The sequence below is a fragment of the Lissotriton vulgaris genome, chromosome 5, assembly GCF_964263255.1.
Source record: "Lissotriton vulgaris chromosome 5, aLisVul1.2, whole genome shotgun sequence".
Lineage (NCBI taxonomy): Eukaryota > Metazoa > Chordata > Amphibia > Caudata > Salamandridae > Lissotriton > Lissotriton vulgaris.
In genome coordinates, this window is record NC_141693.1 from 1,986,979,653 (window position 1) to 1,986,996,629 (window position 16,977).

Sequence of the window (16,977 nt, forward strand, 5' to 3'; positions counted from 1 at the left end):
TGGTGCTCCGCATCACCGCACTGAAATGCATTTTCACGCATATGATGCATTCCACATTACGTGTCTGCTGAAGTACTGCCTAAAACTGAATAGTGTGGCAGCTATCTGCACGTCGCCCGTGGCCTGCATGTGCATTGATACACCCGCAGTTAAGCTACAGGCTGTGTAGTGTAGTTCCTATTTTCCCTATAGGCCCTGCGCATTGGAATAACATAAACAGCAGTGTAGACGTAGAAGTGCGGTCTTCCAGGTCTCTACTGACTATGTTAGACTTAATTGGGTTTGTACCAACTAGCTCAGAGGTCACTAGAAACTTTCTTGACTGAATAGGAAGTGATCAGCTTCCCTGGCTCAGACAAGAAGGGATTCAGTTTTCCAACAACCGCATAAACATGACAACTTTGCTCCTTAGAATAAGAGTCAATCTCTAGAGTCGTGTGAAACAATAGACAGTGATTTCACTCAGTCAGTTGTGCAAGAATTACTTTCACCAGGATGCAGAGAATAGAGAGATGGGCGTTTTCAATAAAAGGTATTATTTATTGAACAGTCTTTCTTCTCAAGCAAGAGAAATGAATTGCCACAATTGCAAGACTTGTTATTATAAAAAGTGCGTACAGTAAAAGGAGGATTGCGAAATAATACTGTAAAAGCATGGATATGGTTTCTTAGCCATACGATAGTTAAAATGAGTAAAATATATACATTCATATATACATTTTGCTAACGTCCTCAACTGGTGCTTCTAACTACGCCTACCCCAGTGTACCTGACCTAAGCCTAATACTTGGGAGGGAGTAAGTAAGTAGCAATTTAAGTTAAGTTGGTTTTGCCAAGGGTTTGCTTCAAGAATTCTCTCTAAGGGTTTAGTCAACACTGTACCTCTGGAATAGAATATTGGAGGTCTGGTATCTCCCCTCAGGACTCGATATCCCAGTTACCCGCAAGGGTAGGCTGGAAACGCCGGAGCTGGATTTTCTCGGCAGGAGAAAAGACAGCGTCTTTCTCAGCGCGTCAAGGAGGAGGAGGGGCAGCGTCCTTGGGCTTCTCACATCTGCTGGGCTCTGCAAGGGACAGCTGTTCTGCTCCTGTATTCACAACAACCACCGCTGTGTTTGCTTAAGGAAACGTTGGTATTATTTATACCTAAAAGGTGCCTTGTTTGACGTAAGTTTTTGGACATAAGACGTCAATAAAGATGTCACTAAGAACCGGTCGTTCTTACAGTGCTCATTAGAGTTCTATTACTAATCAAAACATAGCAAGCGGGGCTTTCCCAGGTTGCTGGGGGTTTTATCTGTTGAAAGAACTCGGTGTGTAATCTAAGAATCTAAGATAGTGGCTTCTGCTGTGTCATATACTGTAATGAGCTGCAGAGACGAGTTTCTGAAATATGGCTCTGATCGTTTATGCCATTATAGGGGTATGGATTCATTATAGCCGTATAGGGGCATAAGGTCACAATATTGATCGGGGTCCTAGATTAGAACACGACACCCACTCCACGAATTTATGTCCATCAAATTACTAAAAACTAAAGCAATAAGATGTGTGTGTAATACTTCCCACCCCAAAATACATATTGCATTTGAAATGGCGTATTCGAAATACATGAAAATATAGGTACTGTACGTCTTTAAGCATAGAAATCATTAAAAAATTATAGCATATGTAATCAGTTGAACGATTTTGCGAAAAAATTACACATGAAATGTCTCTTAGTACAGAAAAGAAGGGCGAGACTATTTCATCACATATAAATGCATTTGCTGTAAAATGTGCTAGAGGCTGAGCTAAAGTTATTTTGTCTCTAGATTTACTAAAAATAGAAGTTCTGTTCTTTATGAATAGTTCTACTTTAAGCAAAGGTATTCGTGCCAGGGAAAAAAAAGTAAATATTTTGAAAAATGTTCAATTTAAAAAAATGTTCAAGGTGAACGGGGGAATAGAGTTCCAAACGCTTTTTAGTAGTTTTTGTTGATCAAAACTGAAGGCGGAATTCAGAGTTCATGGGAACGCTGTGCGCCAAAATGTTTTCCCAAAATTCATTGTTGCTGTTCAGGGGAGAACATCATATCAGACAGGCTCTTAAAGAATAGGTCTACATATTCAGGTGACAGTTCGACCAAGTTCGATAATGCTGTAACTTGGCAGGAGTGAGAATGATTGCTATCATCGATGTTTGGATCAGCAATGCTCACAGAAGGCCGTACCTGGGTGATGTTGCTTTCATGTATCGCTCCACTGCCGCCACCTAGTCGTAGCACAGGAGTCTCAACGAATGCCGTCATCAGGATTGGTAGCCGCTGGGGACAACACGATGCATGAGCTGTTACAGGACTTAGCAAAGTATCGATATCCATTGGTACTGCTGATGGTAGTGCAAGACAGGTGTCTAACACGCATTCTTCGCCGCATAGCATACATCGAAGCACAGGTAAGATGCAGGTCTGCCATATAGGTCTGAATGAAAGAAACCAGATCATGTTCAGATCTCTCAGCCTGGCCAATCCAAGGACTCTAGTTATGCGGTCCCGGTAGGATCGTTTCTTCCATCCTTGCCGGAGCCATGTCTGTGTTTTGGCTTGCCATATGGGAGCAGGAGGGTCAAAAATAAAATGCCTGCTACAAGTCCCAAAGTTAGGGGTATGCCGCCAAAGACTGAATGGACAAAATTAGGAATAATTCCCAAGATTGCTTTGAATGGTGTTAACAGTCCCGAAAAAATTGTCTTAAATAATTTCGAGATACCTACGGCATCCGACATATTTAGAATTTGGCTAAGCATTTCTGTGAAATGCACGGGGCAATTTGTTGATAAAAGGTCATGTATCTCTGATGTTGTCCTTGCAACTTGGAGATCATACGTCTCTTTAGATGACGTTATGGGCACTGTTGTCTGTAAAAGCACAGACTTCATTCTGCTTAAAGTATCAATTCGTATAGAAGAGACATTCAAAGGAGGCCAAATCGGCGTCTCGGAATCTTCATGGCCGTTTGGAAACAATGCTTGCATACAGCAAGTGACCATGGAAGTTACGCTTACGAGATATGCTTTCCCTGGCACCAAGCCACAACAGCTGTGATCCGTAATTAGAATGTAACTCCCGTTAGAAAGCTGCCTGCTCTATCTGCGTTGCAGGTGTGACATGTTGGTGGCATGAAAGGTTGTTTGAAGTTCCTTCACAGGCCCCGTGTAAATTAATACCCTGGCACAAAAGTATACCGCTTAGTGAATGTTTGCAATGTTCACCACTAAGAAATACATTTTTGTTGCTGTCACTATAGCATGTGTGTGTATATGGTAATTTCCATGCTGACTTAATGTACTCTTTACCCAATCGTTCATACTGGCCAGTCGGTATATACTCAAGGCAATTTTTAAATTGGAAAGTTGTTATCGGAATTGTGATAATCCCGTGTATTATCCATTCAATGACAGGTCTTTCTGACATTGTCAATGGTAATCTCTCAAGTTTTTCGATGCTCAGGATTGTATAGTCTGCTCCTTTATGTGCCAAGCTGATTTGTTTATCAGTAAGGTTAAAGATGGAAAACAATGACATTGTGTTGATTAAACGCCATGGCAAATAGGCTGAACGAAGATTTTGCAGCGTCCAGCCTAACTGTACAATAGAAAGCAATTGTGACTGGCCATGCTGTAACATTAGCAAGTCTTTATCTATTATATCGATGGCAGATGATACAATACTGTCCAGTGAATATATTCTGGAGGACAGAGTCATTAACCCATTGTCCTCAACAGAAAGTGATTTTTCCAAATTAATACGATCAATTTCTCGTATTTTTTCAGCTGTTTCAATATGAGTTTCTTTCCAAGCCTTGTTGTATGCCGCATATATGCTGGCCGCTATGAAGCGTTTTTGACTCTGCTTGCATGGTCCCATAATGAAATCGTGCAAATCAGCACCATCTTTAAGTAAAGATAAGTGTTGCCTAATTTCTGCCAGTGTGGATGATTCTAGCCGTTCAAGGCACAGTTTCCCTACACTGTATGTTGTTACTACCCCTGGATGTTGTCTCTGGGAGTATCTAGGGTCTGGTCTGGTCATTGTTAACCCCTGTGTTTTGTTCAGGAATCTATCTTGATAGTTATTTGTGTCAGTAGGCCAGATTAACCACTTTTTCCAATCAGGATGTGTTCTGTTTAGATGTAAAATTTTTGATACGTCTATTTCAACTTCTGTTGTTGCATTATCAGGTATTGGTTTTGGAATAGACGGTTTGTTAAGGTCTTTAATCTTAGCTAGGCCAAGACAGGTTGTTTGGTGAATTGTGTCATTTAAGAACATTATTTGTTCTGGGATCACGCAGGCTCAAAATAATGCTTCTAGGCCTTGTACCTGCCAATCTTTTGTACCCCAGATGGTTTTTGTTTCAATGTTGTTTTTCCAGAAATCAAAACCAAATGTCATCATTTTTTCATAAAATGCTTCTGAATATATCAATTTAGTATTTGTCAGCATTGTTTTAAACCCTGTTTTATCCAACAGTTTGTAATAAAACGTTTCTGCATCACTTGTGTTAAACCCTGAGAAGTACTGGAACTTCTCATATAATGTTTTCGAACTACTTTTAGGTGGTGTAGCACAATGTTCCCATTGATTATATTTAAAAACATTTCTAGGTTGTGCAGATTTATGTAAGTAGTGGTCTGCGTAATGTGAAAAACAGTACATCTGTTCATAATTAGATGAACCTTGTAAATAATCATGTTCTGTAAATTTTGCTGACAACACTAAATCCGACATCATATTATTTATACTTTCAAAATCCCAATCATCAGAGAATGTACTCGGTTTTACAAAGTCACTTAATGAAACCTTGAACTGGTGAGGATATTTCAGGATTTCCACCGGGCCATATACTTCATAGTCAGTCTTGTCCCATACTACCCCGCCGGATATTGGAATGGCTGTGACATTTACTGATGATAGTCCTCTTTTCTTCATGTGAGATGATTTGTGTGGTTTTAGAACTAAGTTGATGTTCTGACTTGCTGTTTCCATTGAACTGTAATAAACTTTCCTAAAATTAAAACCAATATTAGGCCTAATAGAAGTATAAGTACCCCTGATATAATCCAATGCTCAAACAGTGGTGCATTCAGAAATGCTTCCTTGAGTTGATGAAAGAGTTCTGTTGCTTTTTCTTTAAAAGTCTTTGTTTCTGGCGTCACTTGAGAGTCATTTTGATCTTCAGAAAAGGTACTGAAGTTGATGAAGTAGCCAGAGGCAGTTCTGTCAATTGTTGGAATTGTTTTCTCAATTTGTCTTGTTGCGTGTTTATCTAGGTTCCTGATCGATACTGTGACCTTATGCCCCTATTCGGCTATAAATCCATTTATTCCCTATATTGGCATAACCGTTCAAGTGCGATTTTCTGAAAAGTCATCTCTGGCCTCACACGAACAGAGCCACATTCCAGCATGACTCTCTGCTACTTCCTTTGCGACCAATTAGTGCAATGACAGAGCAGCAGTCACTATCTGATATTCCTAGATAACACTCCGAGTTCTTCAACAAGATAAAAACTTAGCAAACCTGGAAATCCCCGCTTGCTATGTTTTGATTAGTAATGGAACTCTAATGAGCAACTGATAACTATCACTTCCTAGTGACATCTTTAATTGACGTCTTATGTCCAGCAAACTTGCGTCAAACCCGGCACCTGTCAGGTATAAATATTACCCACGTTGCCTTAAGCAATGTTCGTTGCCTGTTGCTGATGCCAGCTGCCTGCATGACCCTGTGTTGGTAAATCTAGCACTCTGTCGCTGCAGCCTGCTATCCTGTGGTGGTGAAGCTGCTGATACCATTATCGCCGCTAAAGCGCGACCTATGGTGCAGTACGCTTAAGGAGCCGAACAGCCGTCCCTCTGCGAAGACATCCAGCAGATTCCAGCTGCCCGCGGACGCTGTCCCCCCTCCTTCCTCGACGCGCTGAAGAGACCCGCTGCCTTTCTCGTGCAGAGAAATCCAGCCAAGGCGTTTCCGGTTTACCCTCGCGGGTGACTGGGATATCGAGAGTGACCCCTGAAGGAGATACCAATCCTCCATCATTCTATTCAGAGGTATGGTGTTGACTAAACCCTTAGACGAGAATTCTTGAAACAAACCTTGGCAAAACCAACTTAACTTAAAGCTACTTACTTACTCCCCTTTCACGTGTTAGGCTTAGGTCAGGCACACTGGGGTAGGCTTAGTTAGAAGCACCAGTTGAGTATGTTAGCCTAATGTATATATGACTGTATATATGTTTTATTACTTTTAAACCATTGTATGGCTAAGAAACCATATCAATGCTTTTACAGTTCTATTTCGCAATACTTATCTTACTGTACGTACTTTTTATAATAACAATTATTGCAATTGTGGCAATACATTTCTCTTGTACGAGAAGAAAGACTGTTCAATAAATGTTAACCTTTATTGATACACGCCCGTCTCTCTATTCTCTACATACCGTGAAAGTAAACTGCACTAGACTGACTGAGTGAAATCTATGTCTATTGTTTCACACGACCCTAGAGATTGACTCTTGATCTGAGGAGCAAAGTTGTCATGTTGCATGGTTGTTGGAAAACTGAATCCCTTCTTGTCTGTGCCAAGGAAGCTGATCACTTCCTATGCAGAGAAGAAAGTTTCCAGTGACCTCTGAGCTAGTTGGTAACACAACCCAATTAAGTTTAGCATAGTCAGTGGAGGCCTGGAATCTAAGCAGTTCCACGTCGATACTACTGTTTATGTTATTCCAATGCGCAGGGCCTAGTGGGAAACTAGGAACTACACTACAGTCTTTCGGTAGCACATTCTGATGCCACATCATTGTAGACTGGTGTTTCATGACAAACTGTTTCAATCTGTGTTTCAAGAGGCATGAGTTCCATGGCACTATTGCATAGTCCCTCTCTGTGCACTGCAGGTTTATCAAATGTGATTAGTCTTTCAGTTTGAACCTCTTGCATTTTTGCAAATTTGGGTATTCTGTTATTTCTTGGGAGTCCACTTGGCCTACTGTTAGGCCACAGGCTTGTGGTTTTACCAGGTCGATTGATACAACTCCGTTCTCTTTTTTACCAGCAAGAGGCGGTAGTACTACTGATCTTGTTCCGTTGATTTCCAAGACAGGTACTGCTTTTCTGTAAGAAGGCCCAAATTCCTTCTTCACAGCTATTTTCTCTCTGACTAGATCCCCATTCTTTGGAATCCAGACAGGTCTTGCTGGGACAGGTGGTGTGTCTTCAGTGGTAGTTGGCTGTTGCTTTAACTTTATGTTGCTTAAGGATTTTCTTGTTTCATTCAAGTCCTGTAAAACAGCCAAACGATCTTTGATGTCAAAGTCTTTATTCTTATCATTAACCACTGAAGCCTGACTATCAAGATCCTGAATATGCATTCTAGTTCCGAACAATAGTTCGTACGGGCTGAAACCTTTTAGAGAATTTCTTGGCACATTATTTAGACTAAGTTGGACACTTATTAAATGTTTGACCCACCCATCACCCGAACCTAATACCTTTGCCGTTATAGATTGCTTTATGTCTCGTTTTTTTCATTCCACTACACTGTTCCCCTCAGGGTGTGATGGACAAGAGTATCGCAACCCAACGCCCATACTGGCCATTGCCTCCTTATAAGCTCGAGAGCTGAAAGCAGGACCCTGGTCAGAATGGAACATGGCAATTGCGTATGTGCCGATAAAGACTCGCAGATCTTTTATAACAGTTTTGGCGTCAGCCTGGTGCTGGGGCCACATTTTTTAAGTGAATTTAGTCTTAAACAATTAATAGGACGCTGGTTTGCATATATTACCCTGTCTATAAACGGTAAATGGGCAACAGACTGGACCGGTTCATTACTGCGATCTCTGCTGCAGTCTTGACAGTTTTTTACATATATTTGATGTTGCACGCTCATCCCCGGCCACCAGTACTCTGATTGTAATTCAGTCAGAGATTCCTTCATCTGTTTGTGCCTTGGACCTTCACCCATGTGTGCGTCTGCTATTAATAAGATTCTCCGGTTCGTGTTTGGAATTACCCTATCCCCCACTCCAGGGATTCGAGCAAAAGGAACGGAGTTTGCATCAATTACGTATGCATAATTGAGTGGATAGTTCACGGGTAGTGCTGCACAGTCGCCTTTTAAGGACGTTTTTACTGCCAGCATGGTTTCCCCATCTATGTATTTTTCTGAACGCTTTTTGTGGCTACGTAAGCCGGTTTAGTTGCTTCACGTTGATGACTCAGAGTGTGTATCACATGAGTCTTTTGTAGTTCTTTCTGTAAAAGAACTACTTGTTTCCAAAGCATTTTATGCTTGATTGTGGCACCTGTGTCATCTTTGTAATCATTTTGAACCCAGCTCTGCAACTTATTATTGTTAGAGTTGACGCAAAACCGCGAATCGCACATGATTAGTGTCGGGAATTCACGTTCTGCATTTTCAAGCGCCATCTTTAAAGATCCAATTTCAGCTCGCTGAGCCGAACAATTTCTCAGTGATTCAGTTTTTGTTATTTTCGGTCTGAATTTACCGCAGAGCCAGCGACCTTTAACAATCGCACAGGCTGCATCGTCGGATTTATTTTCTACATTGTAGTGCTGTACAAATCTGTCTGTGTAGATTATACAGGAGTATTGTTGTAGAGGAAGAATTTCGATTGGCAGAGGATATTCTTGTTCATAAGTTAAATCATGCAGTTTTTTCATGTGCAGGGCGAAATAGTATTTCACGTCTTCCGCGCCAAGAGAATTTACCCACTGTATCCATTTCGGATCCAGTGACACTGTAGGCAGGTTTACTGGGCTGAATAGCGCCTCGAAGGCGGATTCCACTATGAGGACATTGATCCTTTTGCCATGTGCTAGTTCTCGTTCTTTTGCTATAGCAGTTTCCACTGCTTTCACAGTATTTTCTGTGAGACTGAATGTTTTTTCAGCTTGTGTGTACAAGTGAGATTTGTAAGCTATTGGTACCGTTTGTAGGAGAGTAGGGTCTGCAATCCTATGATCACCCAGATTTTTTGCTTTTGTTTCACTGGTTTACGACTTTCTCTGGCTGTGGGCCTGCCAATCAGACCCACAGCCTGGCTGTTCTCTTTCTAAATTACGAGATGTACCCTAGGTGCATTTACCAATTAGTACTGGGCCACCTTATCAGACCCCGTAACGCAGGGCATAGGTGTACCCAGGGCCGCCAGGGGCTGCAGCATGTATTATGCCACCCCTGGCTGGCCTCCTAAATCTGACACAACTGGCTGCATGACAGCTGGGGCAAAGTCGTGTAATCACCCTTTGCTTTAGATATAGTAGCCCTATATCTAACCCTCCAATGGACACCCGAGTTCCTATCAGTCACTCCTATGGCAGGCCTTGACAATCCTGAAGGCAGAGTGCATGGGCTCGTGTGAACTAAGCTCTGGCCCGAGCCGAGCCCGGTTGCAGCTTGCGGAATCAAGACCCAATGGCTGTTCCATGATAACGCGTACCATATCGGTAACTTCGGTGTCGCGTTATCAAGACATGTCGAGTAAGGTGTCATACGAATCGGGATGCTGCCCTCTCACCAACTCTGGCGACGAGGTTAGCATTCCGCCCTTCTAGAGGGACACGACATGTACGTAACTGTGAACCCCGGTTAAAGTTAACGAAAGCCTCAGCTCCACAAAATGGATGCTGCCACCACAGACACGAGTCTGACCTCCTGCTGCTGGGAGTCCTTCCAGCGAGGAGCACTTGGACAAAGGGTTTCCTGTCAAGGGCGGTGTTCGCACCGTCCCAGACAGGGTTTGTGTATTCTGGGTAGGTAGGGCTTTTGCGAGAAGGTGACTGCGGAGTGGCACCCCGGTGCTCACTACGCATCTGCCGGTTAGAACCAGTTCCAGGGGCGACAGCCCTGGCCTGGGGAAAGTCCGGCAGGGGAGAGGGGTGTAACTACCCCCCTTCCTGGTCCCACCCTTAGGGCAGGACCTAGTCATGTACCCACCCCTTTCTTTAGGATAAAGGCCGGAGCGGGGACCCTTCCAAATTAGATCATCTTTGAATCAAGAACTACTTTCTACGAAAGGACTTCAAGACTCTTCTCAAGATTTCTCCCTTGTGGCTAAGGAGTAGTCACCCTGCATCAGCGGGCACCATCTAAGAACTCTGCGGTTTGCTGTAAGTCCTTCCTCAAGGAATCCGACGGCCCAGCTCGACGAGAACCGGCTTCCCTGGCACCTCTGACCTCTACCCACGTCATCAGCTCAGCTGTGATCTGTGGGTGCGACGAGACCTCGAGGGACCGGCCATCATCAGAACCTGCACGCTCTTAAAAACCAGCACGACCATCGAGGTAACTCTCTGGTGAGTGCTCTGGGGTCCGAGAAGCCCCGACCCTGAGCCGCTCCAGCACCGAAGTGCAGTCTCCCAGCATCTCCACGATCTGCGTGGGGCCCTTCTGCTCGCCGCTCAGCACGTTGTCTGGTCACTAGCCGCTGGCTCGTGTCCTTCTGTGACGACATCCGAAAACCAACACTGCCGGTCTGGTTGCTCCAGACTGGCCCTTGCTTCCATCTTTTCGAGAAGCACCCCGGACCCTCCTGGTCCACTCAAGACGCCGACAGCGACATCCGTCGTGGGACAGCTCGCACCTCCACCGTGGTCGCCGACAACGCCTCCTGGTCCGAGAGACTGCAGAGCCTAGCGTCGCCCACTCACCTGGTCGAGGTGACGGCCAACCGGTGCCTTCCTGGTACCCTCTGACTACTGGCTAGTAGTACGAACTTGGTCCCCTCTGCTTTCAGGTTTCATCAATCTCCGATCCAGGCTTGGATCTCTACGAACTATTCATCACTGGTCGCCGGCCAGCAACTCCTTTTCTTACGGCTCCTGGCTCGTCAGCGAAGACCCCGACGCCTGTAAGACTTGTGCAGCCGCAGCCCTCGTGGCTAGGTAACTCGGCATTTCAGTGCCTGCATAGCCTCCTTACTCTAGGGTCCCGAGTCCCTCGCTTCCGACTTGCCTTAACCTTTCCGTGTCCCCGGACACTTGTTTTAAACTGTGCACTTGAAGTATTTACTAAAGAGATTTGGTTTGTGCTTAGTACCCTGTCCTCATAAAGAGTACAGGGCTGTTGTGATTCTTAATAAATATACTGTTTATTTTCATAACACTTGTGTGGTGTCCTTTCACTGGGTGTTCAAGGGGTACATGTGTGGTAAACAGCTGGCTTAACGCGCCCTCTCGAGTCTTTAGCCTTAGACCGCTCGTATCCACGCTACTAGGATAGCTGGTCTATAGGTTGACTTACAACCAAACACCATAAGGGTCGTTGGAACGATACATAGCGGTCGCTAGAATAGCGAACGTTGCATATCGGGCCAACTTCCCACACCGTTTCTCCCTCATTAGAGGTCAGGTACGTGAATCCGCATCTTCCTGGGATGACTCGGATTACAAGAATTCGTGTATTGTCACGTGTGTCTAATTTTGTTTTTGCTAACGTCTGTTTGCAGTGATCCCAAAATTTCTGTGTGTTTTTGAGTCCATTTGATTGGTTTAAAATCAGGTTTAATTAGTTCGTAGAGAGGTTTAACCCTCTCCGCATAATTTAGAATGTAAGTTCTTCTGAAATTCAGGAAGCCTAGAATCGATTGTAAGTTCTTCAGCGTCTTTGGTGCTTGGAGTACAGCGCACTTCTCTAAGAAGTTGTCCGCTAGGCTTTTCCCTTCACTTGATAATTCGTCTCCTAAAAATAATACTGTCAGATGGGCAATTCGAGACTTTTTAAAGTTGAATTTGTAACCCTCTGCAGCGAACCCAAGTATTATGGTGTTCACCCTTTTCAAGTGAGTCTCCAAGTCGTCGTCTGTTAGATAGATGTCATCGACGTAAGATAATGCCTCATCATCATATATTTGTAGTAACTCTGTTACTGTGGCTGAGAATAGTCCTGGGCTGTTCTTGAATTCCTGTGGGAACCTACAGAATTTTTTCTGTGACCCCATTACTGAGAAAGCGGTCAAGTACCTGCTTTCTGGTGCAATATTTTGACAAAAGAACCCATTAGATATGTCTAATGTCGTTTTATATTTTTTCCGAACTATATTATTCATTAGTGCAGCACTATGCGAATTTTGTACTGCAAATGTTTTGCAACATGAGTTTAGGTGTCTGTAGTCCAAAACTAGACGATATGAATCGTCCGGTTTGGAAACAGGAAACAAAGGATTGTTCATTTGAGAGGTGCATGTTTCAATCACCCCTGGTATTCAAGTTGATCTAAAATCTCCCTGACCTGTTGTTTAGCTTCTTGCTTAATTGGATACTGCCTTTGTGCAGTCGGTTGACTTTTTAACTGGATTTTGTGAGGAGGAGAGTCCTCATCCCATCCTACATGATTTTTATATAAAGCTGGTGCCTGGGCTACTGCCCATTTCCTCGCATATATATATTTAGTGTGAATCGGAATGTGATTCGAGAAGGCAGGCATAATCATTTCTTCGCCACGAGGGCACTCCCTGACAAACTCCGGGGGCCAATCCTTTTCAGCTAACAGGATGTCATAGCCTTTTGAGAGTTTATCCCAAAATAGACCCCTTATTTTTCTAGTCTTATCTCCCTCTATACGCAGTGTTATTTCGTATATCTTATGAGGTTTGCTAACTCTGGTGTCGGCAGTTTCTACTTGAATGTATTCATTCGTGTCCACTGTCTCCAGATGACTCATCAGGATCTTGCGAGCTATGGTGATTTCTGCTGCACTGTCTAGCATTGTCTGTGTCCACTCCCCGTTTTTCAGCTGTGTCCTCAGTATTCTCGGCATGTTCAATTACTCTAATACTGGCTACCTTCTTTCTTGGAAATTGTGATTTTTTACTTTATTTATTTATTTATTTATTTTCGTAATTTTTATAGCGCAACAAATACCCTGGGGTGTCTCGGCGCTGTGGAGCTACTGGGGTCAGTGATCCTTTTACTGGTTAAATAACCACGTTTTTAGGAGCCTGCGGAAGCTCATCAGGTTAGGGGCAGATTTGATGGACTGTGGCAAAAGATTCCAGAGTTTTGGGGTGGCCACCAAGAAACGTCTATCTCCCCAGGTGGCGGTTCTTGTACGTGGCACAGTGAGGAGGTTGGTATTGGCCGATCTTAATTGCCGTCTAGGAATATATGGCTGAAAGGCTTCCGTCAGGAACCTGGGTCCTATGTTGTGTACTGCCTTATATGCAATACAGAGGGCCTTGAATTTGATGCGGCTCTCAACTCTCAGCCAGTGGAGTTGACGAATGCCAAGAGTGGTAGAATTGCGGCGAGGAATGCTCAGGAGAATCCTGGCTGCCGCATTCTGAATGGATTGCAGCTTTGTTATGACTCGCTTCTGGGTGTGGAGAAGCAGAGCGTTTCCGTAATCCATTTTGGAGAAGACTAAGGTAGAAACCAAAGTCTTCCCAGCTGAGGGAGGGAGATAAGGCAGCAGCTTCTTTATCTTTTTCAGGATAAAGAATGAAGACGACACAACCTTGTTTGTATGCAGGTCGAAGACATCTTGCTGTCAAAAATGACTCCCAGGTTTCTGGCTTTTTCCACTGGGACAGGTGGGTGGCCGAGCTTTTCCGGCCACCAGTTAGTCGACCATTCTGGAGAGAGTTTTCCAAAGGTCATAACCTCGGTCTTGTCCGAGTTGAGTCTAAGACAATTAGAGGCCATCCAGGTACTGACCTCAAGCATAGCTTTCTGAAAGTTGGCTGCCACTGTGCAGCCGTCCTTGTGAATGCCCAGGACCAGCTGGGTATCATCTGCATAAGATGTTAACCGTATTCCATATTCCTTTATTACCCTCGCTAAGTCCGCTACATAAATGTTAAATAACATGGGACTTAGCAAGGAACCTTGTGGGACTCCACAAGGAAGTGCAGAGATGGGTGAATAGAAATCTCCCAGCCTTACAGTCTGGGTACGGTCTGCCAGGAAAGATGAAATGAGATCCTTGGCCGGACCGTTTATGCCCAGAGCTGTGACACGGTCGACTTAGGTGGCATGGTCGACCGTGTCAAAGGCCGCTGACAAATCCAAAAGGATGAGGACAGCCGCCCCCCCCCCTGATCCATGATTGCCCCGATCTCGTCAGAGGCCTTAATCAGGGCGGTCTCTGTCCCATGCCCTTTCCTGAAGCCAAACTGCGTTTCGTCGAGAAGCTGGTGGGTCTCAACGAACTCTGAAAGCTGTCTGTTCATAATGGATTCGCATACTTTGGCGGCGAAGGGTAGACAGGCAATGGGTCTATAGCTGACGACGGCTGTGGGGTCTAGGGAGGGTTTCTTCAGAAGGGGTTTTATAACAGCCTTCTTCCATATGCTTGGAAATTGGCCTGTCTGAAATGCAGTGTTGCAGATCTGCATGAGGGGGCGTGAGATCACCTCAGTGAGTTTTTGCATCACAGAAGGGGGGCAAGGGTCCAAAGGGGAACCAGATTTAGTAGATGAGATGAGAGTGATAACGTCATCAAGAGAGGCAGGTGAGAAACATAAAAAAGAGTCGTCATTATGATGAGAAAGTACCTCTTTCACACTACCACCTCTGTGTTCAGTTTTGGTATCCCCTTCAAATGAAGCATATATATCTGCCACCTTTGTGGTGAAGAAGGTGGATAAATCGTTACAAAAGGTCTGTGAGGGCTCTACCCCAGGGCCAGAGGGGGGGGTGGACAGGGTCGTAACAACGGAGAACAGCTCTCTGGCAGAGTTGGCAGCGGTTTCAATTTGTGCCGAAAAAAAGACAGTTTTTCGGGCCACTATTGCCTTTTTGTAAATCGTAAGGGCATCTTTATAAATTTGTCTGGCTATGGGGCAGTAAGATTTTCTCCAGCGCCTCTCTAGATTTCTACAATGTTGGCGATGAAGTCTTAAATCTTCATTATACCAGGCAGCCGAAGGCGATGCTCTGTTAGGTCTTGAGAGTTTCTCCGGGGCCACTAGATCGGCGGCACTTCGGATCCAATCTTGGAAATCTGTAGCTGATAATGCTGAAGAATTTCCTCCTTGAGGAAGGGAGGAGGCAAGGGAATCTAGCATCTGAGGAATGTCCGCGTTTTTCCAAGCACTTTGAGAAGGTTCCTTGTCTTTGGACTTGGTGTGCTCTCCTGGGTCTGACCGTCCTCTTCTTTCCGATTTCTGCGAAAAAGATCGAGAGGGACGTGTATCAATACTTTGATATCTATCAGGCTTCTTCAAGTTATCCCTATTTCTAAGGTTATATCTTTTCTCAGAGGGCTCCCTCTGGGGAGATTGGTGTTCTCGAGTCGGAGTTCTTTCCCTCCGTCGAGGAGACCTTCCTCTGGTCTGGAAAACTTTTTCCTTGGGAGTGGATTGTTTATTTCCATCACAGTTCTTTTTGGGAGTGTTTGAATTATTTTTAATAAATAATTTTTCAGGATTTTCGAGTAGTTGGGGTTTCACTGTTTTCCCACCCAAGCTGTCTCTACCTACTTCTTCATAACATTTTTCTATAATTCTGGCAAGCTCAATTGGTTGATCTGTTATATCTGTTTCTTTCAATTTCTGGCGGATCGCCTCAGATGCTGCTTCTCCTTTTATATTGGCTAGTAATATAGCCGAGACCTGCTTGAAGTCTTTCAGTAATTTCATACCAAGAGTTAAAGCAGGTTCTGGACCGTATTCATTCTGAATCTGTTTTAGCACATCTGGTATTACCGCCATTGACGGAACACCATGTGTTTTTGTGTAAATGGAAGCAAAGACTGTACCCCAAGTGTCACAGTCCTCCACGTGTGGTGCGACCCCCATTGGAAGGCAGATGGTCAGAATTCTGTGTTTCTCAATATGGGTAGTATTCGGAAATACTGCCTCTATTTGAGTAATTTTCTGCGCTAACCAGAAAGGAATTTGTTCCCATTTTATGGGTGTTTTACCAAGACATGATTGTATGTTCTGTGGTATAATTTTATTTGTGTTCCCCTGATGAGGGGTCAGCTGTGGTACATTAACAGCTGTTTGGACTGTTGCAGTCCGCATTACATATTGGCCTAACTGTCTATGTAGCTTAATTAATGTTTTTAGCTGTGCTAAAAGTTCTTCTCTAGACATTTTATCAATGTCCGGATGTGGTGTGTAGCAGGCTAGAACCGGCCACGTCGCTCATGGTCTACCTAGTGGACCGAGCCTGGTAATATGATCATTGTGTTTTAGGGCGCCTTCAAACCAGAGCAGATGCTCTTGGTATTTTAATGGGATTTCAATCTCCTCGAAAGGAGCGTATTCATCCGGTGGATCCTCTATTTTGTAATAGTGGAACTCATGTGTTGCAGCATTTGCCGCTGGAAATTTTATCCAAGAATAGAATACCTCTGTCTGCCGATATTCGTGTGCCTCTATCACGAAGACGACTGTGCCACCTTGTGTGGTCAGTCCATTTTCTATAAGTTTTAACATTATAGTTTTTCTTATGTTGACCGGGATGATAATCGCACCCGGTTCATTAACACCGGCGTCCCGTTGATTCGCATCTACTGCGGCTTCAGCGGTCCCGTTGTCTAGTACTGACATTGTATAAATGAAAGGTTTTCAGAGCAGGTCTCCAAGGAGACAAAGATTAGGTGCACAATATTTTGGAACATTGTATCCTTCAACGTTGAATAAACCAGAGCTTTACATAGGAATCTCTTCCTACTAAGTTCGGGCGGATTTTAACCTTTCACCCACTCCAGACGTCTATTGGAGTATTTACGGGAGAAAGGGTCTGTGTGAAAAAGCACGACTGAGTTACTCTAACGTCTTGCGTTAGTTTGATCGCCTTACCAAACGTTGGGCGCCATGTAGTGTAGTTCCTATTTTCCCTATAGGCCCTGCGCATTGGAATAACATAAACAGCAGTGTAGACGTAGAAGTGCGGTCTTCTAGGTCTCTACTGACTATGTTAGACTTAATTGGGTTTGTACCAACTAGCTCAGAGGT